A 24153-nucleotide genomic window follows, 5' to 3' on the forward strand; every position below is an offset into this window, starting at 1 on the left:
GGTTGTAAGACATAAAGGCCCATTTAAGCTCTCTTAAAGGAAGATGAATTTTTTAACAAGAATTCTGGGATATCTTGAAGGATCCCAGGTCAGAAAATCTGTTGCTTCATGAAAAAATGGGAAGTTGTCAGTAATTAAGAAAGATTTGTTGTCTTATATTCTTGGTCTTGTTTCCACTTTCTCTTTTCACATGGCCTCATGTTTCTGCCTGTTTCTGAGTGTCTATTATTTAACCTTCTTCTCTCTGAAATCTGGTTCTTGCAGCTTCCTTATCAGTACAATTACACCCAAATGCCCACCCTGGTTCTTGAAACTACAGTACCTCTTTAACTCTAGTTGATTCCCAGGTTCTGGAACTCCTAGTTCAAATTCTTGAGTGAGGGGCTCTGGTGGACCAGCACAAGGGTCAGATGCCCGCCAGTGATCCAATCAGCTGTTGACCCAGGAGGAGCGAGGTTATTGATATAAACGGCTAAGACTGTACAGAGACGTGGACTCTCAGAGAAGAAGGCATGAACTAAAGAAGCATTTGAAAATGTGTTCATGACAAGCAGTAAGCTGAATACCCAGGGTGGTTTTAATTCACAGTATGGTTGCTGAGGAACAGTTTGGAAAAACAGCATATGGTAGTGTTTCTAAATGTGTGTGTGTGTGTGTGTGTGTGTGTGTGTGTGTGTGTGTGTGTGACAGAGAGAGAGAGAGAGAGAGAGAGAGAGAGAGAGAGAGAGAGAGAATGAATATCGGATTCTTACTACAGAAAACCCCAGACCTAAACAGGAAGGAAAATAATCTTCCAGATACCAAAAATGAGTCTAAGAACAGTAGGTTGTCCTAGGGCTGGAGGATGGGAATTGTTTAGACTATCCAGAAAACTGAACCTGGATGGCAGGACCCAGAGGAAAAGCCTTCTGATGGAATGAATGTGTGTGTAACAAGGGCTGTTAATAGTTCAGTGCCGCTTTAACTTGTACATGTCCCTAGAGTGTATGTCCTATACTCTAAGGGGTCCAGATCATTCAAGCCCTCCAGACTTCTATGCGAAGTATAAATGAAATAAATAAGGCAAACAAAAGAAAGTTAATTGAAGTAGAGAAATGACAGAGCTGGGGACAGGGAGAGGGAGAAAGACAGCAGGAGGAAAAGGAGAGGGATGGAAAGGAAGGGATGGAAAGAGATTGTTTGGTACTTTAAACTTAGACCAAGCTAAGTACTGGGAAGCTACTTTAGAAACAATCTTTTAAAAACATACACCCAGAAATTCCCATCCAATAGGGTAAGTTAGCTGGGTCCTTGGCCTCCATATGAATGTTGTCCAGAAATGGACTAGGGGTAAAGTGGTGCTGCTAGAGCTGAGCCAGAAGGGAAAGGTTTGGGTCCAGAGACGTAGTTTTTTGCTGGAAAATTGCTATTTCCTTCCTTCCTTCCTTTACTTCTTTCTCTTCCTTCCTTCCTTCCTTCCTTTACTTGTTTCTCTTCCTTCCTTCCTTCCTTCCTTCCTTCCTTCCTTCCTTCCTTCACTTCTTTCTCTTCCTTCCTTCCTTCCCTCCTTTACTTCTTTCTCTTCCTTCCTTCCTTCCTTCCTTCCTTCCTTCCTTCCTTCCTTCCTTCCTTCCTTTACTTCTTTCTCTTCCTTCCTTGCTTCCTTTACTTTTCCCCCTTCCTTCCTTCCTTCCTTTACTTCCACTCTTGGTTGGGTGCTAACGAAGACAACACTCAAGCTCTAACAATAGATGAGTTGGGTGTCAAAATATAAAATGCTGGTCTCCAAGCAGAATTTAAAAATGAAATAGTCATAAGAAAGTGCTGGCACAGATTATTCCTGGGGAGTAGGATTGAACTTGAGGAGGAGTAAGAAAAGGGATGTTACTTTTCGTTTCATACTACTTTCTAGTGTCTGATTTTAAAAAAGAATGAAAAAGTATGAGCACCTGGTTGCTCAGTTGGGTGAGTGTCCGACTTCAGCTCAGGTCAGGTTTGTGAGTTCGAGCCCAGCATTGGGCTCTCTGGTGTCAGCACAGAGAACGCTTCGGATCCTCTGTCTCCCTCTCTCTCTGCTCCTCTCCCTCTTGTACTCTCTCAAAAATAAACAAACCTTTAAAAAATAACTGAAGTGTATATTAACTTTATAAGAAAACAAAAAATATCATCCATGTCAAGAACTCACAGAGATGCGTTAATAGTGAAAACTAATATTAGTAGTTTGGTTGGAGTATTAGGTTTTTGTATAGGTGGGTTCGTTTTTAAACGTCTGAAGTTTATCCTGCTTCCATAGCAACATTTCAAGTATTGAAATGCTCCTCCTTTGCCTTCTTAAAAAGAGAATATTTGACGATTCAGTAATATAATGATTAGAGTATGTAGCAATTTACAGGAAAGGTCACAAAGTTCAGCATCTTGAAATTTATGTGAATCTCTAGGCTAAAATAGAAATACAGTCTAATGCATAATTGGAACATAAGATGTTCTTTTAAGAGTACGGTATGTGATTCCAGGATTCTAGAATAAGGATATGGAAAACAACAACAAAAAATCTGTTAAGTAATAATGACTTCACTACAGCCAATTGTTCTTAAGTACTTTAATATTAAATTCAGAAGAAGGTGGTACTGTGTTATTATTATTATAATCATGGCACTGTTATTTAAAATGACTGGAAACCAAACCAAATCCAATATGTTGCCTAGCAACTAAAAGAAACAAACACTTTGTTTCTTAAGCTAACTGACATTAAAACATTACCAAAGATTCCTAAAAATACCTGCTTCAGAGTTCAGTTCTCAGTTAATCTTTTTAGTTCTCAAACATGCTTTTTTCCTGTTGGAACATGTGACATTAAAATTCCTCAGATGCACTTTAGTAATTATCTCCATAATTCATCTACTTTCTTCTGTCTCAAACTCCAGATAATTTGAAGTTGCTTTCATATTAGTATTCTAAAATGATAAATTAAATGCCTATAAACATGAATAATTTAGCAAAACTTTTGGCTTAGAATGTAATTTTTGGTGCTACAGACGTGTGCTGAAGAAAGAAATGGATCGCAGGTGTCTTTTACGAGTAGAATCCCACTAACTGGGTCCTCATCCTGAAAAGACATGATTCCTGAGGGAGGAGGAGGGACACTTCATAGCTCTATCACGCAGAGCAGGATTAGAAGAAGTAGATCTTGCAGATGAAGGCCTTGCCTAAATAGGAAATCTACAAATCACCTAAACAAATGTGATTCCCGGGAGGGGAGTTAGTTTATACTCCTGCTATGAGAAATATCAGCCAGTCACTGTTTTTTGACAACACATTTAAAATATTGAATATTCTAACAAGAACAAGTTATCTTTTGTCTCATTTGCTTAGAGATAAATGGAGATAAGTCAGGCAGAGAAGACGTAATGTGGATAGATAATCAACTGACTGTTGTGTATTTAAAGTCAGAGAAATAATGATATTAGCTAATATTTATTAAGCATTTATTATGTGCTAAGTACTAGGTAAATGCCCTACATTTAATCCTCATAATTTCACTTGAAGTAGGTAGCTAGAGTTACTCTTTTTGAATGTGAAGAATTAATGGATAGAAAGTAACTTGCCTAAGGTTGCACATGGAAAGTGGCAGAACCAGTTTTAAGCCTGAGTCAGTCTTGGTTCCAAAGGTCTGGTTCTTGACCATGCGAGTATACTTACATCCCTATTTATTGTTTGGAAATAGCTATTTGTCTATATTTCTAGGTTTGTATTCTGTTTTGACATTTTATGAAGATTGCCAGATAATTAAGAGATGGACGAATTACTGGAAACTAGAACATTTGTATTTTGCTGAATTTAATCTAGGTAATCAATAAATCTTACAACAAAACAAATAGTGCCATCTTATACATGTAGGCTATATGCCAACTCATCCTATTTTTCTACTGTGTTTTGTATAATTTTATTCCTCTAGAGCCTAGCTCGGAGCCTTAACTATAAGTGTTCAGTGAAAAATTGTTGAATGAGTGAATCCTGTTTATATTTCGATCTTAAATGTGATTACTTGTAGTAGTTAAGTCTTTCTGTGTGTTGAATTTGTCAGGATCTAGGTATGGTAGCCTCAAGAGAAGCATTATGAATCATGGTAATATTCACATATTCATATATATATATATATATATATATATATGTATATATGTATATCACTCAAAACATCTACAAAGCATATATATACATATATACATATATATAATAATAATAATAATTATTATTTAATCCAATAACCCTGTGAGATGGGTCCTACTATCCTTCTTTTACGGATAATAAAACTGAGGCAGAAAGGGATTAAGGAATTTGTGAGGTCATAAAGTTTGTAAGTAGTGCAGCCAGAATTTGAACACCAGCTATCTGGCTCCAGAGACTGATGGCCTCGAAAGTGTCAAGAGAAGGAGAACTGAGGAGTGCCAGCCTGCCTGGGAAACATCAAGCTGTCCTTGCCTTCTTTTCCTCTTCATCCAATTTCATATTCTTTTTTTTTTTATATTCTTTGTTTTTTAAATGTTTATTTGAGAGAGGGGGTGGGGAGGGGCAGAGAGAGGGAGACACAGAATCCATGAAGCAGGCTCCAGGCTCTGCGCTGTCAGCACAGAACCCATGAACTATGAGATCGTGACCTAACGCCCAACTGACTGAGCCACCTGGGCCCCCCTTCAACTTCATATTCTGTTCCGCACCTCACCCCTACTCCTTTTCCTCACTCCCAAGAATTACACTTAGGGCGACTGAATTATTTATTACACAGACAGGGACACTTTTTCGAGGAAAAGGCAGCACTAATTGGTTGGACTACCAGGGCAAAAAGTATGAATACAGACTGCTCTGGAAACTGGGATTTTGAATCACCATAAATAAACTGCGCCTATGTTTTTCTTGTTTCTTTACTGTTTGAGGTTGTATGATGTTAGTAGAGTAAAACATGTGTACCACCTTTGATTTTGCCCGTGCGTATTGCAGGATATTAAGCTGTTTCTAATAGTTTGCTATTAGAAAATGGCCATATGTAATCTTCTGCCTTCATATTCCACACATACGCATGAGTAAATCTGCAGGACAATCTCTGCTAGGCTAAAAAGCATGCATACTTATAGCTTTGATGGTCTTTGTTATGTTATACTTCAAAGAGGTTTTACCGATACTCAACATGCATGGAAGTGTGTGAGCCCAGTGCACTTGCCAGCAGAGGACACAATAAATATCTTGGGTCTTCACCTATCTGATAGGTAAAAAGTGATATTTCAATGTGAAGTGTATTTGTCTTTCTCTCATTTTTGTTTCCTTGTCTATTCTTGTTCTTTCCTTTTTTTCCCCTTTTGTGTGGATGGCTTTGCTATTTGATTTGTGTGAGCCCTAATATAGCCCTTTGTGATACTCGTTGAAATGTATTTTCCAAGTCTATCATTGGTCTTTTTGTGTTGCTTTTAATAGTTTTTGCTATACAGAAATTTTTATTTTCTTAGAGTTGTATTTATTGGTTCAATTATACTTTTAGGTTTTGAGTCACACTCCCACACTCCAGTGTGGGAGGTCTCCCACACACGAAGACTATATTTTTAAAAAAAAAAATGTGCCATAATTTCTTCTGATCCATCTGAAATTAATTTTGTATTCTGGTGCTACAGATAGGATTAACTTGTTTTCCAGATGACTACCCAGTTTTCCAAAGCCAGTAATTAATCCACCTTTTGCCACCATTAGTAATGCCACTTTCATTATATACAAATTCTGGTACTTATTTGGGCTTTTGGTAGGGCTCCGTTGATTCCTCCCTCTACTCATATGCAGGTACAGATTGTTTTAATTACTATAGCTTTATAATATGTTTTAAATATCTAATAAGGTTATTTCCTCACTGTAGACTTTTTTCTCCCCAGAATTATTCTTTCATGTTTATTTTATATATTAACTTTAGAATTAGCTTGTCTGGTTGTAAAAATCCGACAGTTATTTTAGTGAGATTATGGTAACTTTTAAATTATAGTGGAGAAAATTGGTATTCTGATTACACTGTGTGCTCCTATCCAAGAATATGCTATGCCTTTCCAACTGTCCAGGTTCTCTGTAGATCTCTTCCTCAGTGTTTAAAAAAATTCTCTTCATATGGATCTTGTGAACTTTATTTATTTTTATTCCTCGGAATTTTCTTTTACTGTTGCTATTATAAATGCAATTTTCTTTCATTGTATTTTCTAACATGTTATTGTGTGGACACATGAAAATGTGTTTAATTTCTTTTAAAGAATGGCTTACAAACACATGCATACATCCCAAATATAAAACTATATATAAAACAAATATGATATTCTTTCAAAAAACATAAAGTTATTATTAAAGTTATTAGAATTATATGTTTATGCACAGCATACAGACAATGTATCAGTCTATGCACTTGAATATTCAGATGAATATATATAAGGATTCAATATCAAAATCAGCACACATATATTACATTGCTTTAAGCTACTGCTGGGCTTTCCTTCCATTATAGTCAGGTTGTGAATTGTCTCTAATTTATGAGGAAGAGAATTTTAGCCAGCTGGTAAAGGCAAGAGAAGACCAATTTAAATTTATTTCCTTGTCTTTTGTTTCTTTTTTTTTAAATTTGTTTTTAATGTTTATTTCATTTTGAGAGATAAAGACGGAGCAGGAGTGGAGAAGGGGCAGAGAGAGAGGGAGACACAGAATCCGAAGCAGGCTCCAGGCTCTGAGCTGTCAGCACAGAGCCTGATGTGGGGCTCGAACCCACAAACCGTGAGATTATGACCTGCGCTGAAGTCGGCCACTTAACCAACTGAGCCACCCAGGCGCCCCTCCTTGTCTTTTGTTTCTATCTCCTCTCCCTCATCAAGATATGTCGGTGACATCAACTGAGACATTCTAAATTCTTTCAGAAAAGAGAAGAGAGGAAAAAAAAAAAAACAGCAAAAAGCCTCAACAACCAAAAAATGCATTGTTCAAACTCCTTGGGTTCTTTTAGTCTCAGAGAAAAATTCAGGGAATTCCTTCTTTCTGTGATATAATCTTGTTGGATTCAGATTATGTTTACTCAGTTTATTCCATAATTAAGAAAGGAGAAACATTTTCCCTTTTGGTAACAAATGTGTTTTACCCCACATAATTCTGTAGCTATTGTAGTGAAATATAAAGTTTTGTGTTAGACCACACGACCCCTTGTCACCCACAGTTATGTCGCTTACTGACTCTGTTTTGCCGTTCTCTTCAGTCACTGCTGGGCTCACATGCCTCAGTTAGGAGTTTGTTTTTTTTTTTTTTTTTTCCTTTCTTGGTGACTGTACCAACATGGCTACCAGAAGGAGAGGTGTTGACACATAAGTGAGGTGCTAAGGTCATTGGCTAGCAGTGGACTATTGCTCACACCTTCTTCTTCTTCTTCTTCTTTTTTTTTTTTCCCCTGACTGAAGCTGGCTTTGTTTGATTTCTGCCCCAAATGAGGTTTTTAGAATATGTGAGGAAAATATCTTCAGTAAGAGAAAACAAACAAAATTTAAAAAAAAAAAAAGTTTTCCCCTCACCATCCAAAACTTTGTGATGATTTTGTTTCTGAAGATAATTTTAGAAAATCATCTCCGTACCATGAGAACACACATTTGTCCCTGTTCTTGACAGCCAAAAGTGTTCAAGATGAGGACTTCTCTAAACAAGTAGCTTCACATTGAAATGATTATGAATGTTTGGAAATTCCATGCTGGATGTGTGGAGAGGAAAGTGTCACTATGTTAGGAGGTGAACATTTTTGCTTGGACTGAATGTATACTGATGTCTCTCAAAGGAACCATTAACTGTGTAATAGGTAGGGATGCAAGTAGGATGTGATTTTCTAGCTAAATAGTGCCACAAGGCAGGCTTGGAAGTCAGACAGACTTGGATGGGAAATCTGGCTACATAACACACAAGGATCATGCATTTGGTTCCATCTCTTAATCTCTCTAGACCTCAGCTTCTTCATCATCTTAACTGTGTGTGTGGGGGGGTGGGTGTGGGTGTCTCCGTGTGTGTGTAAATGCTCTTTGTCAAATCAGCTAAGATATATAAAAACACCAAACCAAGTGCTTAAAAAATAGTGGATACTCTTTTAAGTTTAAAAACTAGGCGTGGTAAGAGTGTATTATAAACATCAAAACACTGGAACGTGTTAATTACCATGACAGTCAAATTAATGGGCATTTGATTCAGCTACACTGAGCTGTTAGTGGCAGTGAGCTGTTAGTGCTATGAAGACAAAATGATGTGGGGACTGGGGCCCCTGGGTGGATCAGTTGGTTGAGCATCCGACTTCGGCTCAGGTCATGATCTCACAGTTCGTGAGTTCTAGCCCCGCATGGGGCTCAGTGCTGACAGCTCAGAGCCTGGAGCCTGCTTTGGATTCTGTGTCCCCCTTTCTCTGCCCCTTCCCTGCTCATGCTCTGTCTCTCTCTGTCTCTCAAAAATGAATAAACATTAAAAAAATTAAAAAATGATGTAGGGACCATCTCTTTCTTTGGGAGCAAAACTTCATGCCAGCTGTCAGTCAAAGAGGAAGAATTTCAAACAATCAGTCTTTCTTAAAGTACCGCTGCCATAAACCAAAGAAAGATTTTCCTATTTATAGTGTGACACCAAAAGTTGGCTGGACATTGTTTCAACAAGAATTTACTAAGTGTATGAAAATACCCAGTACGGGCTCAGTCTCCTTCTCCAATGAGATTATTGTCTCGTTAGAGAAATCAAGATATCCATGCATAAAGCAATGAAACCCAGCTCTGTACTGAATTGAATTATGTACTGAATTTCAAAATGCATTTCAAATTGAAGGATGCCAAAGCCAAATAGAAAGTGCCTGTTCAGATATTGTGAGGATCTATTACTCCTGGTTGCCTGAGATCACTGTCCACCTTCTCTGCCTACTTCTTTTGGAGAGTAGCTCTTCAGCTCCAATCACATGGTTGTGGAAGGGACTATCTATCATGTTTTTCCTGACTTGCTCTTTATATACTCCCAACCCTGCCCTCATCCAGAGGTGGGTAAGTGACCTGGGTTATTCTAGCATATCACCCTATTGCTCACAAGGATTGGTCATAATTAGGGAATGGCTCTAGCCAGGCTAGATGGAATACTTTCCTAAGTATCTTTTTTATTTATTTATTTATTTATTCATTCATTCATTCATTCATTCATTCATTCATTCATTTATTTATTTATTTATTTATTTATTTATTTATACAAGAGAGAGTGTGAGCCGTGGAGGGGCAAAGAGCGAGAGAGAGAGAGAGAGAGAGAGAGAAAGTAGGCTCTGTGGTTCTTAAACTCATGAACCCTGAGATCATGACCTGAGCCAAAGATGGATGCTGAACCAAGGGCGCCATGCAGGCACCCTTCCTAAGTATCTTTTGAACTCGAATTGGGGAACTTTTTTCTCTTTTTTTGTGATGAAGATAATAAGATGTGAGCCTTGAGGTGATAAACATTGTTTCAGCTTTGTGGCGAAAATTTGATTGTGAGAATGATGGTCATGGTCAGAGAGAGGTGGATATACCAAAGGGAGAGAGAATGAGGGACATTGAGGCCCTGGTGCCCTTGGTTGCTGACCCCGAGTTTTGAACTGAGTTCTTGTCACCCTTAGTCAAAGAGTCCTGAGTTAAATGATGATGATGATGCCATCCTGTAAGACATTGCTTGCTTCATTTGCCTATTTTGGTCACCAGGGTAATGACGACAGGTCCCATTTAAGTGTGAGTTAGCCCTCTTTCTGTAACAGTTTTCAAAGGAATCACTTTATGTGCACTCGAGAAGAAAGTATATTCTGTTGCTTTGGGATGCAGAGTTCTAAACATATCTGTCAAGTCCATCTGATCCAATGTATCATTCAGGGCCCTTGTTTCTTTATTGACCATGTGTCTAGATGATCTATCCATTTCTGTAAGTGGGGTGTTAAAGTCCCCTGCAATTACCACATTCTTATCAATAAGGTTGCTTATGTTTATGAGTAATTGTTTTATATATTTGGGGGCTCCGGTATTTGGTGCATAGACATTTATAATTGTTAGCTCTTCCTGATGGATAGACCCTGTAATTATTATATAATGCCCTTCTTCATCTCTTGTTACAGCCTTTAATTTAAAGTCTAGTTTGTCTGATATAAGTATGGCTACTCCAGCTTTCTTTTGGCTTCCAGTAGCATGGTAAATAGTTCTCCATCCCCTCACTCTCAATCTAAAGGTGTCCTCAGGTCTAAAATGAGTCTCTTGTAGACAGCAAATAGATGGGTCTTGTTTTTTTATCCATTCTGATACCCTATGTCTTTTGGTTGGCACATTTAATCCATTTACATTCAGTGTTATTATAGAAAGATACGGGTTTAGAGTCATTGTGATGTCAGTATGTTTTATGCTTGTAGTGATGTCTCTGGTACTTTGTCTCACAGGATCCCCCTTAGGATCTCTTGTAGGGCTGGTTTAGTGGTGACAAATTCCTTCAGTTTTTGTTTGTTTGGGAAGACCTGTATCTCTCCTCTATTCTAAATGACAGACTTGCTGGATGAAGGATTCTCGGCTGCATATTTTTTCTCTTTAGCACACTGAAGATCTCGTGCCAATTCTTTCTGGCCTGCCAAGTTTCAAAAGAGAGATCAGTCACGAGTCTTATAGGTCTCCCTTTATATGTAAGGGCATGTTTATCCCTTGCTGCTTTCAGAATTTTCTCTTTATCCTTGTATTTTGCCAGTTTCACTATGATATGTCATGCAGAAGATAGATTCAAGTTACGTCTGAAGGGAGTTCTCTGTGCCTCTTGGATTTCAATGCCTTTTTCCTTCCCCAGTTCAGGGAAGTTCTCAGCTATAATTTCTTCAAGTACCCCTTCAGCACCTTTCCCTCTCTCTTCCTCCTCTGGGATACCAATTATGTGTATATTATTTCTTTTTAGTGTATCACTTAGTTCTCTAATTTTCCCCTCATACTCCTGGATTTTTTTATCTTTCTCTCAGCTTCCTCTTTTTCCATAACTTTATCTTCTAGTTCACCTATTCTCTCCTCTGCCTCTTCAATCCGAGCGGTCGTTTCCATTTTGTTTTGCATTTCGTTTAAAGCGGTTTTCAGCTCCTCGTGACTGTTCCTTAGTCCCTTGATCTCTGTAGCAAGAGATTCTCTGCTGTCCTCTATGCTGTTTTCAAGCCCAGCAATTAATTTTATGACTATTATTCTAAATTCACTTTCTGTTATATTATTTAAATCCTTTTTGATCAGTTCATTGGCTGTTGTTATTTCCCGGAGATTCTTTTGAGCGGAATTCTTCCGTTTGGTCATTTTGGATAGTCCCTGGAGTGGTGCGGACCTGCAGGGCACTTCCCCTGTGCTGTGGTGTATAACTGGAGTTGGTGGGCGGGGCCACAGTCAGACCTGATGTCTGCCCCCAGCCCACTGCTGGGGCCACAGTCAGACTGGTGTGTGCCTTCTCTTCTCCTCTCCTAGGGGCGGGATTCACTGTGGGGTGGCGTGGCCCATCTGGGCTACTTGCACACTGCCAGGCTTGTGGTGCTGGGGATCCGGCGTATTAGCTGGGGTGGGTAGGCAAGGTGCACGGGGGCAGGAGGGGCAGGGTTAGATCGCTTCTCCTTAGGTGATCCACTTCAGGAGGGGCCCTGTGGCAGCGGGAGGGAGTCAGATCCGCTGCCAAAGGTTTGGCTCCGCAGAAGCACAGAGTTGGGTGTTTGCGCGGAGCGCGCAAGTTCCCTGTCAGGAACTGGTTCCCTTTGGGATTTTGGCTGGGGGATGGGCGGGGGAGATGGCGCTGGCGAGCGCCTTTGTTCCCCACCAAACTGAGCTCTGTCGTCAGGGGGCTCAGCAGCTCTCCCTCCCTTTGTCCTCCAGCCTTCCTGCTTTCGGAGCAGAGCTGTTAACTTATGACCTCCCAGACGCCAAGTCGCGCTTGCTGTCGGAACACAGTCCGTCAGGCCCCTCCGCTTTTGCCAGCCAGACTCGGGGGCTCTGCTTGGCTGGTGAGCCGCCCCTCCCCCCCGGCTCCCTCCCGCCAGTCCGTGGAGCGCGCACCGCCTCGCTGCCCTTCCTACCCTCTTCCGTGGGCCTCTCCTCTGCGCTTGGCTCTGGAGACTCCGTTCTGCTAATCCTCTGGCGGTTTTCTGGGTTATTTAGGCAGGTGTAGGTGGAATCTAAGTGATCAGCAGGACGCGCCGGTGAGCCCAGCGTCCTCCTACGCCGCCATCTTCCTCCAGGCCCTCAAAGGAATCACTTTAAATCAGAATCAGTGGTGTAGATATGTGTAATATTATTCAGCCATGAGGAGGAAGAAAATTCTACCATTTACAACATGGGGTGGGGGAATTGGGGAGGTGTTTAAATGTCAAAACTTGTAACTAGTAGATAAATAAGTTCTGGAGATCTAATGCCAACGCAGTGATTATCATTAACAATACTGTAGTCTAAACTTCAAAGTTGCTAAGACACTAGTTCTTATCTATTCTCAACATAAAAAAAAATTATAGGTATGTGACATGATAAAGGCACCAGCTAATACTACTGTAGTCATCATATTGCATGTATAAATGAATCAGTCAAAGAAAGGATTAGTTTAAAAGAACCTAAATGAGTAGAAATTGAATTTATATAATTGAGTACATAGCCTCCCTCTTTTTATATTAAGTGGAGTACTCCTGATTTCACCATTTACTGGTTTTATGGCTTTGGTTTATTTTTGTTGTACTTATTTACATGGCTGATATATATATATATATATATATATATATATATATATATATAGTGATTATATATGACTTACCTAAGAGGTAGTATAGGATAATGATTAAGAACATAGTCTCTGAAGAAAAGACTTCCTAAGGTCAAATCCTACCTCTACCATTTATAGAACTTGTTTGTGATTTGTTGGAACCTGGAGCAACCTTTAGTTATTCGTTTCCTTATTTGTAAAATTGTAGTAATAGTGGTATCTACCTTATAAAGTTGAGATGCAAGTCTCATGAGTTTGTGTGTTTAAAGCTGTTCACATAACAAGTACTATATAAGTGTTAATATTTATCATAATGACCTTAGTCATAACTGGATTAAATTCAATCGGTATGGTAATGCTTTCTTCATGATTAGCACTCTGTAAATGTTAATTGCCGTGGCTGTTGATATTTGGGTTTTGTTCCAGCTCTACATTGACAGTTGGCATGCCACCATCAGATTAACTTTAGTGAAGTAACACTTTTGTCAGGTTTTACTTATGCTGAACCCTTTGTAGCTGCCTATGACCTATAGATCATGTCCTTTTCAGACCATCTCTACTCTAATTATTTTAATCTATTCCCCAGGATTGCCTCACATGATCACTTCACTTAGTTAAAAGATTTTCTCATCACTCATTGTGCTTCAAGAACTGTGAGGAGTCTGAGATTTATTTGCAGACTAACAAATTAGCCTACCACGACTTCATGGATGCTGGCAGAAGACATGAAATTCCTGGGACATTACTCATAGCAGAGCAAGGAGCATGAGCCTCATGTTTGCATCAGTTGTCCTTGCTCCAGGAGTCCACTGCTGGGGGGATGCAAAGATGCCCAGGTAGGTGTTCCACATGCAATGGGCTTGTGTCACGGCTGAGGAACTCCAAACTTAGGGTGTCTAATATTCTCTGTTTGGAAATCAAAACTCAATAAATGGTAATTTCATAAAGCTTAGTTGCAACGTAGAATCCGAAAGCACATTTGTTACTATGCTGCACTAAAAACCACTGGTCTATCTTGCATTTTGGATGAGTCTTGTACCCATGTATGATTTTGTGCCACCATAGATCTGTCATTGAAAAATATTATTTCCCTGAATCATATAAATATTATAAATGTTGATACATTTCAATATATAATATTTAAAAAATTGTTAATACTGTCACCTCAACAGAAAAATCAAGTTTTGGAAACAATTTGGTTTCACAGCATCAGGTACAAGATTTCCAAAGTTCTAATTTTCCTAGTATTTTAATTAGGATAAATATTACACTTTTTGAATAGTCCTTGAAAGAAGTGTTTTGAAAATCCTGCTTGCAACTCAAACTTTGACATAATTGCTTTTCTTTGAGATAAGTATCATTTCAATATGTTAGAAACACTTTCTGTGTACTTTCCATTTCGTCTCATACAGCATTTAAGAGGTTTGTACTCAAGAGTAAAGATTTTGACAGGGCACCTGGGTGGCTCAGTTGCTTAAGCATCCAACTCTTGATTTCAGCTCAGGTCATGATCTCAGATTCATGGGACTGAGCCCTGCATCAGGCTTCCTGCTGTCAGCCTGCTTGGGATTCTCTCTCTCTATGTCTCTCCCTCACTCTCTCTCTTTTTCAAACTAAATCAACAAACATTGGAAAAAAAAGAGTCAAGATTTTGAAAAATTAGTAATTTTTACTGCTTCTTTAAAGATATCCTTGGGGCGCCTGGGTGGCTCGGTCGGTTAAGCGTCCGACTTCGGCTCAGGTCATGATCTCACGGTCCGTGAGTTCGAGCCCCGCATCGGTCTCTGTGCTGACCGCTCAGAGCCTGGAGCCTGTTTCAGATTCTGTGTCTCCCTCTCTCTCTGCCCCTCCCCTGTTCATGCTCTGTCTCTCTCTGTCTCAAAAGTTAATAAACATTAAAAAAATTTTTTTAAAATAAAGATATTCTTAGTTAATGGTAGTGAAGAGTGCAATAGCATTCTAGCATAGTTGGCTGCCCCTAAATCGTCATGCTAAGTTGCCACCAGCTGTACCACCACTGTTTTTTCGCACCATTAGTGCAAATGTTAACACAGTTAAAACAGCAGAAAATATCTTAGTATTATTCTGAACATAATTTTGACCTTGTGAGTTTCTGGGAATGGTCTCAAATACTGCTGGATTATTTGGGACCATTTTTTGAGAACTGCGGGGTTAGTGAAATCTGTTAGGAGAATGTTATAAAAGGAAATTGAAAGGAACCTGAATACAGAATGTAAAGCATGAAAGAAATGCAATTTGAAAAATGGAGCACACTGATTCTGATTTGTCTGAAAAGTTCAGGTACAGATATATGGTAGCCATTAGTTAATGAGACTGAATACAGAATGTTCTGATTTAAGGATTTATATGAAGGCGGCATCCACTCATGTTGAGGTCATGGGAGTGTGCATTGCAGAGTGGTTTAAAGCATGGTCTGTCTCGGCTCAAATTCCAGTTCTGCCACTTTCTTAATCAGTTTGTGCCTTGGCTTCATCATCTGTGAAATGGTAGCATCTACCTCAAGGGGTGGTTATGAGGATTACATGAGTTGATAGTCACAAAATGTTTAGAACAGTGCTTGGCACATAGTAATACATCTATGTGTATATTAATCCATAGATATGGAATCCATAGATATACATGATATATATATAATTTTGCTAAACAAATGAAGTAAAAAAAGGGAAATATATGAGATTCCTCTGGGAGAGTATTGGGAGAGAAGAGAGCTGAGGGTTAAGTGCAACTGATAGGAGCCACAAAAGGAGACAATATTGAAGGAGGCTATGGGAGTGGCGGGGGGAAACTCTGGAAAGTGGTATCCTGAAAGCCCAGGAGTAGTGTGCAACAATGTGGTCAGGAAGAAATATGAACCATGAGATGGCAGATGATGCATCTGCTTTATTCTAAGCTCAAATCCTTGGAGTTCACACAGTACCTGATGTATAGTAGGTGCCCAATAAATATTTGGTGAATGAAAATGTTATACACAAGTCAGAAAAGATAAAGGCCTGAATATATTATGTTTAGCAATAATAGGTCAGTTGGGTGCTAAAACCCCCTATCTAGTGCCAAACTAATGTTAGAGTTTGATGTGAAAATCTTAATCTGTGCTTTAACTCTTAGAGTTACGTTCTCTTATTACCATTGTCTCATTACAATTTTATAAAACCAGCCTGAAATCTCATTTTTCAATAAATAAATTCTGCCCATGATCACAGTTATATTTTTAGTCTTTTTTTTAAAAATCTAAATGGCAAAATTAGTCATTAGATAGAAGACCTGGTCACCACCCAGGCCACTGAATGACTCAGATTCCATAATTTGACCTCATATTGAAAATATGAGAGCCAGAGTTTATCTGATGAGTAACAGTGTAGCAGTGTTTTCTGCTTTTCAGTTTTACTGTACAGAAAAACAGAGTCATATCTAAAATACTGTTTTTTCTTTTATTTGGGCCAGTGGCAGTATATTTCTTTTTATTGAGAATGCTCCGATTATAAAAATCTCCACGGTGATGGTGATTATAATTGAATACCAGCCCCACATTTTCTGACCTGCTTAGACCAATGGGTTCCATTTAACTGGTGTCAGAATGAATTTTCTAATTATTACATTAATTTTGCCACTGCCTTGCTTAAAAACTTTCTGTGGAGTATATATTCAACCCCTTTAATCTGGCCAAATTCATTTTTCTGAATCCCCCTGCAGAAACCCTATACTTTATTTTATTTTATTTTTTTATTTTTTTTTTAATTTAATTTTTTTTATATGAAATTTATTGACAAATTGGTTTCCATACAACACCCAGTGCTCGTCCCAAAAGGTGCCCTCCTCAATACCCATCACCCACCCTCTCCTCCCTCCCACCCCCCATCAACCCTCAGTTTGTTCTCAGTTTTTAACAGTCTCTTATGCTTTGGCTCTCTCCCACTCTAACCTGTTTTTTTTTCCTTCCCCTACCCCATGGGTTCCTGTTAATTTCTCAGGGTCCACATAAGAGTGAAACCATATGGTATCTGTCTTTCTCTGTATGGCTTATTTCACTTAGCATCACACTCTCCAGTTCCATCCACGTTGCTACAAAAGGCCATATTTCATTTTTTCTCATTGCCACGTAGTACTCCATTGTGTATATAAACCACAATTTCTTTATCCATTCATCAGAGAAACCCTATACTTTAGTTACACTGGTCTGCTTTTCTTTTCTTGAACTCTCCATTCCCCTACTTGTTTATCTTTTGCTAGATCTATTCTTAGATATCTTACAGTATTTGTTTTGAGTGGAATTTTTTTTCTGTTATATTATCCAATAGATTATTACTGGTGCTTAAGATTATACCATCGATTTTTGTATATAGCCCTTTTAAGCATAAATCTGCTGACTCTTTTTAAATTGAAATGGCTGAATTTAGAGGCCATTGAATTTTCTGTGTAGACAACCATATTTTCCACAAATGCATAGCAGTTAGGTCTCTTCCCTTCCAATTATTATGCCAAAGAGTTTTATTGGCTTGCACTTACTAGAACCTACACTAAAATGTTTAATAGAAGTAGTGATAACTGGCATGCTTGTCTTTTTCCTGACTTTTAAAAGAATGCTTCTCAAGTTTCATCATAAGCTCCTTGATGAATAATGATATATGTGAGTCAGCATTCCAAATGGTTAAGACCTAGACTCTGGAGTAACTTGCCTGGGTTTAATTTCCAGCTCTGTCACTTAACTGCTGTGTTATATTGGATAAATTAACTCTGGCTTCATTTTCTCATGTGTAATATAGGGGATGATAGCACCTAATCATAGGTTGTTGTAAAGGTTCAATGAGTTAATACTGATACATAGCAAGCAGGATATGTGTTCCTTATATAAATATATTAAATTGATCATTTGAAATTTCTCATTCAGTATACTGCTTGCATTTATATTATTATATCAAATGGCTTTTACATTCCTAAAATGTCATATTTCATAATGAGGTTTGCTCATATGTGGAGTTTAAGAAATAAAACAGATGAACATAGGGGAAGGGAAGGCAAAATAAGGTAAAAACTGGGGCACCTGGGTGGCTCAGTTGGTTAAGTGTCTGACGTCGGCTCAGGTCATGATCTCATGGTTTGTGAGTTCAAGCCCCACATCAGGCTCTGTACTGACAGCTCAGAGCCTGGAGCCTGCTTCGGATTCTGTCTGTCTCTTTCTCTCTGTCTCTCCCTGTCTCTCTGTCTCTCTCCTACTTGTGCTCTGTCTGTCTGTCTCTCTCAAAAATAAATAAAATGTAAAAAAAATAAAAAAATAAGATAAAAACAGAGAGGGAAGCAAATCATAAGAGACTCTTAAATATAGAGAACAAAGTGAGGACTACTGGAGGGGAGATTGGTAAAGGAATGGGCTAAATCAGTGATGGGCAGTAGTAAGGAGGGCACTTGTTCGGATGAGCCCTGGGTGTTGTATGTAAGTGATGAATCACTAAATTCTACTCTTGAAACCATTACTACACTATATGTTAATTAACTTGGATTTAAATTTAAAAAAAATGATGAGATTTAAAAAATACATTGTTCATTTCTATTCATTATTGTATTGGAGGTTTTAGCCAAGGTAATTAGGCAAGAAAAAGATATAAAAGACATGTAGATTGGAAAGGAAGAGATTAAACTATTTGCAGATGACATGATGTTGTATATAGAAATCCTACAGAATTCTCACAGGCACAAACATGCATGTGCATGTGCACACACACACAAACTATTAGAACTAATAAATTCATCCAAATTTCAGGGTACAATATCAATATTCAAAATTAAATGTATTTCTATACACCAGCAATAAACAATTAAAAAGGAAACCAAGAAAATAATTCTATTTATAGTAGCATCAAAAAGAATAAAATATTTAAGAATAAAGTTTAAAAAAGTTACACACTGAAGACTCTAAAACATTTTTGAAAGAAATTAAGGAAGATCTAAATGAATGGAAAAATATCCCTTGCTCATGGACTGGAAGATATATTATTAAGATGGAAATATTCCTCAAACTGATCTACAGATGAAATATATATATAAAAAAATTCCAGCTGCCTTTATAAAAAAAAGTGACAAACTAATCCTAAAATTATATGTAAATGCAAGAGTCCCACACTAGCCAAATCAATCTTGAAAATTAACAAAGTTGGAGGACTCACATTTCCCGATTTCAAAATTTACTACAAAGTGATAGTAATCAATGCTGTGTGGTACTGGCATAAGGATAGATCTATAGATCAATGGAGTAGACTTGAGAATCTAGAAATAAATCCTTCCACTTAAGATCAATTAATTTTTGACAACAGTGCCAAGGCAACTCAATAAAGACACACAGGTCTTCTCAACAGGTGGTGCTGTGACAACCAGATCTCTACAGGTAAAAGAATGACATTAGGACCCTATCTTACAACATATACACAAATTAACTAAAAAATGTTTAAAAGCTAACATCATAAAACCCATAGAATAAAACATAGAAATAAATCTTGTGACCTTGGATTAGACAATGGTTTCTCAGATACGACACCAAAAGCACGAGAAACAAAAGAAAAAAAAAAGGGGGATTGCATCAACTTAAAAACTTTTGAGTTTTAAAGGACATTATCAAGAAAGTGGTAAGATAAACCACCAAATGGGAGAAAATATTTGCAAATCATATATCTGATAAGGGATTAGTATACAGAATACACAAAGAACTATTATAAATCAACAATGAAAAGACAAGTAACCCAATTAAAAATGGGCATAAGATTTGAATAGACATTTCTCTAAAGGAGATATACAAAGGCTAGTAAGCACACAAAAAGATGCTCAAAATCATTTGTCATCAGAGAAATGCAAACTATAATGGGATACCTCTTCACACCCACTAGGATGGCTATAATAAAAGATTAGGCAATAACAAGTGTTGACAAGGATGTAGAGAAACTTGAACACTTGTACATTTCTAGTGAGAAAGTAAAATAGTGCAGCTTTTCTGTAAAAGAGATTGTCAGGTCCTCACAATGTTATACATAAGGATTATCACATGATCCAGCAATTTTACTCCTAGCTATGTAGACACTGAAAACACAGACCCACACACAAAAAATTGTTCACAAATATTTATGTCAGCATGATCCATAATAGCCCCAAAGTGGAAACAACCCAAATGTTCACCAACTGATGATTGGATAAACAAAAGGTGGTATATACATCCAATGGAATATTATTCATCCATAAAAACGAAGTACTAATACTTGCTACAACATGGATGAACTTTGAAAACAAGCCAAAGGAGAGAAGACATTCATAAAAGATTAGTATCATATGATTCCACTTATGGTAAATATGCAGAATAGGAAAATCCATAGAGACAGAAAGTTAGATCAGTGGTTTCTAGCTAGGCACAGGGAGCAGGGACTGGCAGTGACTCACGGGTATGGGATTTCTTATTGGGGTGATGAAAGTGTTCTAGAAAGCCTGCACAACTTTGTGAATGTATTAAAAACAACTGAACTGGACACTTTAAAAAGGTGAATTTTATCTCAAAAATGTTTAAATACATGGTTGATTTAACTTTCTAGTATTTAATTCAGGATATTTGCATATATGTTTATGAATGAAATTGTTCTTTGCCTTTTTTTCTTACACAGTCTTTATTTAGTTTTGGTGTTTGGACCCAAATGATCAGACTTCTCTCTTATTCTTATGTATGAACTGTCTTTGTTTCTCTTCAGGTCTAATTCCACCTTAGCACTAGTTCCTAGCCCCTCCTGCCTACTTAAGGACTTAATTCCAGAAAATTCTCCATCTCTTCCTTATATTGATATTTTCCCCTCTCTATTATCTCCTTGATAATTCTACTAAGTATTAAAAAATGATGTAATACCTCTTATTGTGAAAGCACTCTCCCTTGACCCCACATCCATCTCCGGCTACTACCATGTTTCTCTGCTCGTCATGATAGTAAAATGTACTGAAAAATTAATTTATGGTCACCAGCAACTTCTTTTCCTTCCATCCTCTCTTGGATCCAATTTATTTTATTTTTTTATGAGAGAGAGAGAGAGAGAGAGAGAGAGAGAGAGCAAGCAGGGGAGGGGCAGAGGGAGAAGGAGAGAGAGAATCTCAAGCAATATCCATGCCCAAACTAGAGCCTGACATGGGGCTTGATCTCATGACTGAGATCATGGCCTGACCTAAAATCAAGAGTTGGATGCTTAAGTGATTGAGCCACCCAGGTGCCCCTCTTGGATCCATTTTTTTTTAAATTTTTTTTCAACGTTTTTATTTATTTTTGGGACAGAGAGAGACAGAGCATGAACGGGGAAGGGGCAGAGAGAGAGGGAGACACAGAATCGGAAACGGGCTCCAGGCTCCAAGCCATCAGCCCAGAGCCTGACGCGGGGCTCGAACTCCCGGACCGCGAGATCGTGACCTGGCTGAAGTCGGACGCTTAACCGACTGCGCCACCTAGGCGCCCCCTCTTGGGTCCATTTTAATCAGGCTTTTGTCCTCACTTGCACACTAAAGCCACCAGTTAAATTCTAATGGTCAGCTTTCTGTTATCGCCTTACATGAACTACCAGAAACATTCGATTAAATGATAACTCTCTTCTTGAAATATTTTGGATTTACTTTTAGGATGCCACTTTCTTGGCTATATGATTGAAGGTCATGGCTTTTTGCTAGTTGTCAAGTCCTACAGACCATCACACTTCCTTGCCATATGGGGTTCTCCAACATGGCTGCTTACTTCATCAAGACCAAAAGGAGAGTCTCTGACCTCAAGAAGACCTCAGCCCCCTATACTGTCAGACTTTTTACCTAAGTCAGACCCACCAGGATAATCTTGCTTTTGATTAATGCAGAACAAATTGATTTGGGACCTTAATTACATCTCAAAATAACTTCACCTTGGCAATATTCTATTGGTTGGAAGCAAGTCACAGGTCTTACCCACACTCAAAGACTGGGGATTCTATAGGGCACAGAACACCAAGGGTAAGAACACATAGGGGTCACCTTAGAATTAGGCCTGCCACACTCCTTAACTGTTTGATCTCTAAAATTGTGATTCCTCAAGATTTAGTTCTTGTGTGCCTTTGTCCATTGTGCTGAATATCTTGCGCCTTTCCACATTTGCTTTCTCCCTTCTCGTCTTTCATTTGTGCCCTAAGAGGTGATTTGAGTGCACTGTATCAACAGATTTCCCTGCCCTCGTCTTCCTGTTGGAAGCTGGGAAGAGGGTGAAGTTGGGCTATTTATTCCTCTAGACTCCTAACTGCTGTGTTTCTTCCCTTGACTAAAAGTTATAGCTTTTGTCAGGAGGCCCTCTCCATTCAGCCACCTCTTCTGTGTTCCCAGTAACTTCTCCCTTCTCTTACCCCTACAGGTTTTCTGTTGTTGGGGTAGTGCATCGTCCCTTATTCTTTACCTTCAACCCTGCCGCACCCCTTAAATGGACCCTTTATTGGACTCTTCTCAAGGAGTGTACTTCCTGGACTGATGGGTAAGTCTATGTGTTCATCCTTGCTGATCTCATCAAGTCTCATGGATTTTAATTTAATGATTCCACTGATGACTCCTAAATTTTTAATAGCCTGGACCTCTTCCTTGGGATTCCTACTTGAAATTTCCACTTGGATGTCTTCTATATATCACAGACTTAATACGTGCCAAACCTCCCAACTCTGATTCTCACCCAACTTTCAACCTCAAGCCTGACCTTTCCACATACTTTCCAGACTCAGTAAATGGTAATATCATTCTTTCAGCTATGGAGGCCAAAAAGTCTGGAGTTATTTTTGCCTTTCGATGCACCATTCGATCTGACAGCAATCCTCTTCCCTCCCTCCTTCTCTCTCTCTATTCAACTTATATTAAGATTTTAGCCACTTTTTACCACCCCCATTGCTTCCACCTTGGCCCAAGCCATCCTCATCGCTAACCTGGATTCCTTGAGTGGACGTTTAGCTAGTTTTCTTGCCTCTTTCCTTGCTCCTACCATTTCATTCTGGTCTTTTTTGAACAAGGCTGTCCTAGTGATCTTCTCGGTGTAAAAGTCACATCTTGTCTCTTGTGTCCTCAGAATCCTTCAGTGGCTTCTCACCTCACAGAGAGTAAAAGCTTAAGACTTTAAAATGGCTTGGTAGGCTCTGTGTCATCTGGACTTCTGCTATAATTCTGACTTTTCTCTTTTTACTCTTCTTCCTTATTCCACTCCAGGCTCCTTGCTGTTCCTTGAATGTGTTGTGCATGGCCCTGCCTCAAAGCCTTTGCACTCCCTGGGACACTTGTCCCTTACCTATGTGGCTGGCACCCTAAAATAACACCTTTTCACTAGGTCTTCTCTAGCATTTTCTATAAGATAGTACCCTTCCTTCCAATTTGGTGCTCTTTTTCCTCCTTACCTTAGTGTTTTTTTTCTTCCTAGGACTTTCACTCTCCGACATACTATATATTCTCTTCTTTATTTGTGATCTGTTTCTCATACTGTCCCCTCCCCTGGAACTAGAATGTAACCTGAATACATTAGGGACTTTATTTTGTTCACTTATTTTTCTCCAGTACCTAGAATGTTGCCTGGCATTTCATGCTGCCCAATAGATAATTGTTGAGTAAACAATTGAGTCAATTGATGAAAAGGTTTGTGTGATTAGGTGTTATACTGGTTTGACAGACAACTCCTATAAAATCTCTAGAGTTGTTTTGTTTGGGGGCTCCTGATCCATAGTAATGTTGGAGATAAGGCTGATACAGTTATGGTGCTAGGGGATCTTTGGATCACTTCTGGTCTTAAAACTGTGTCATTTTTCCTCATATTTTCTCAGGTCCAACACTTCCTAATAAACCATAGTCCCTAACAGCAAGCCAACTGTTTTTTAAGCCTCCTCCATGTTTCTGGTAGTCCCAGTGAATCTGCAGGCATCCTGCCTGGTTCTGGCTACTCATCTGCCCAAGCTTTGCTCACTACATTGCCCCTCTGTTCTGTTTCTGGTCTGTGGAGATATTTGTCTTGATTTCATACCCTGCTAATGTCATAGGGATTTTATCTTTTTAGACATTTCCAATCATGACCGAGGGTTTGGAGCAGAGAGGGCATGATAATTTATGAACTTACTAAACCATCTTGACTAGAAGTCCCCACGCACTTCCAAACAATGTCGGAATCATTGCCAAATTTAAAATCTAGGAGATAGCACACAAAAATTCAGGTTTATACTTTATTTTGAAAATTTGTAACATCTGGCAACACTCAGTCTGCATTTCTGCCTGTGACAACTGAGTGGAGGTAAGTAAATACAGAGATCTTTAGGCGGCTCATGTACTCTACAAGTTGCCAAGTTCTCACCACAGCACATTTTCTTCAACTTGACAGAAATGCTTTCGCTC

At 38.7% G+C, this 24153-nt stretch overlaps 1 long non-coding RNA gene across 2 annotated transcripts in view; it reads left to right on the forward strand.

The window, feature by feature from the left end:
* Positions 1-387: 387 nt before the first annotated feature.
* LOC111561484 overlaps positions 388-24153 on the forward strand; it is a 52421-nt gene continuing 28655 nt past the window's right edge. For both annotated transcript variants that reach the window (XR_006600893.1, XR_002744131.2), the window contains exons 1-3: positions 388-553; positions 13343-13592; positions 22154-22270. This is a non-coding gene — a long non-coding RNA (uncharacterized LOC111561484). The remainder of the gene's footprint in view (positions 554-13342; positions 13593-22153; positions 22271-24153) is intronic.

The sequence above is a fragment of the Felis catus genome, chromosome B4 (assembly GCF_018350175.1).
Source record: "Felis catus isolate Fca126 chromosome B4, F.catus_Fca126_mat1.0, whole genome shotgun sequence".
Lineage (NCBI taxonomy): Eukaryota > Metazoa > Chordata > Mammalia > Carnivora > Felidae > Felis > Felis catus.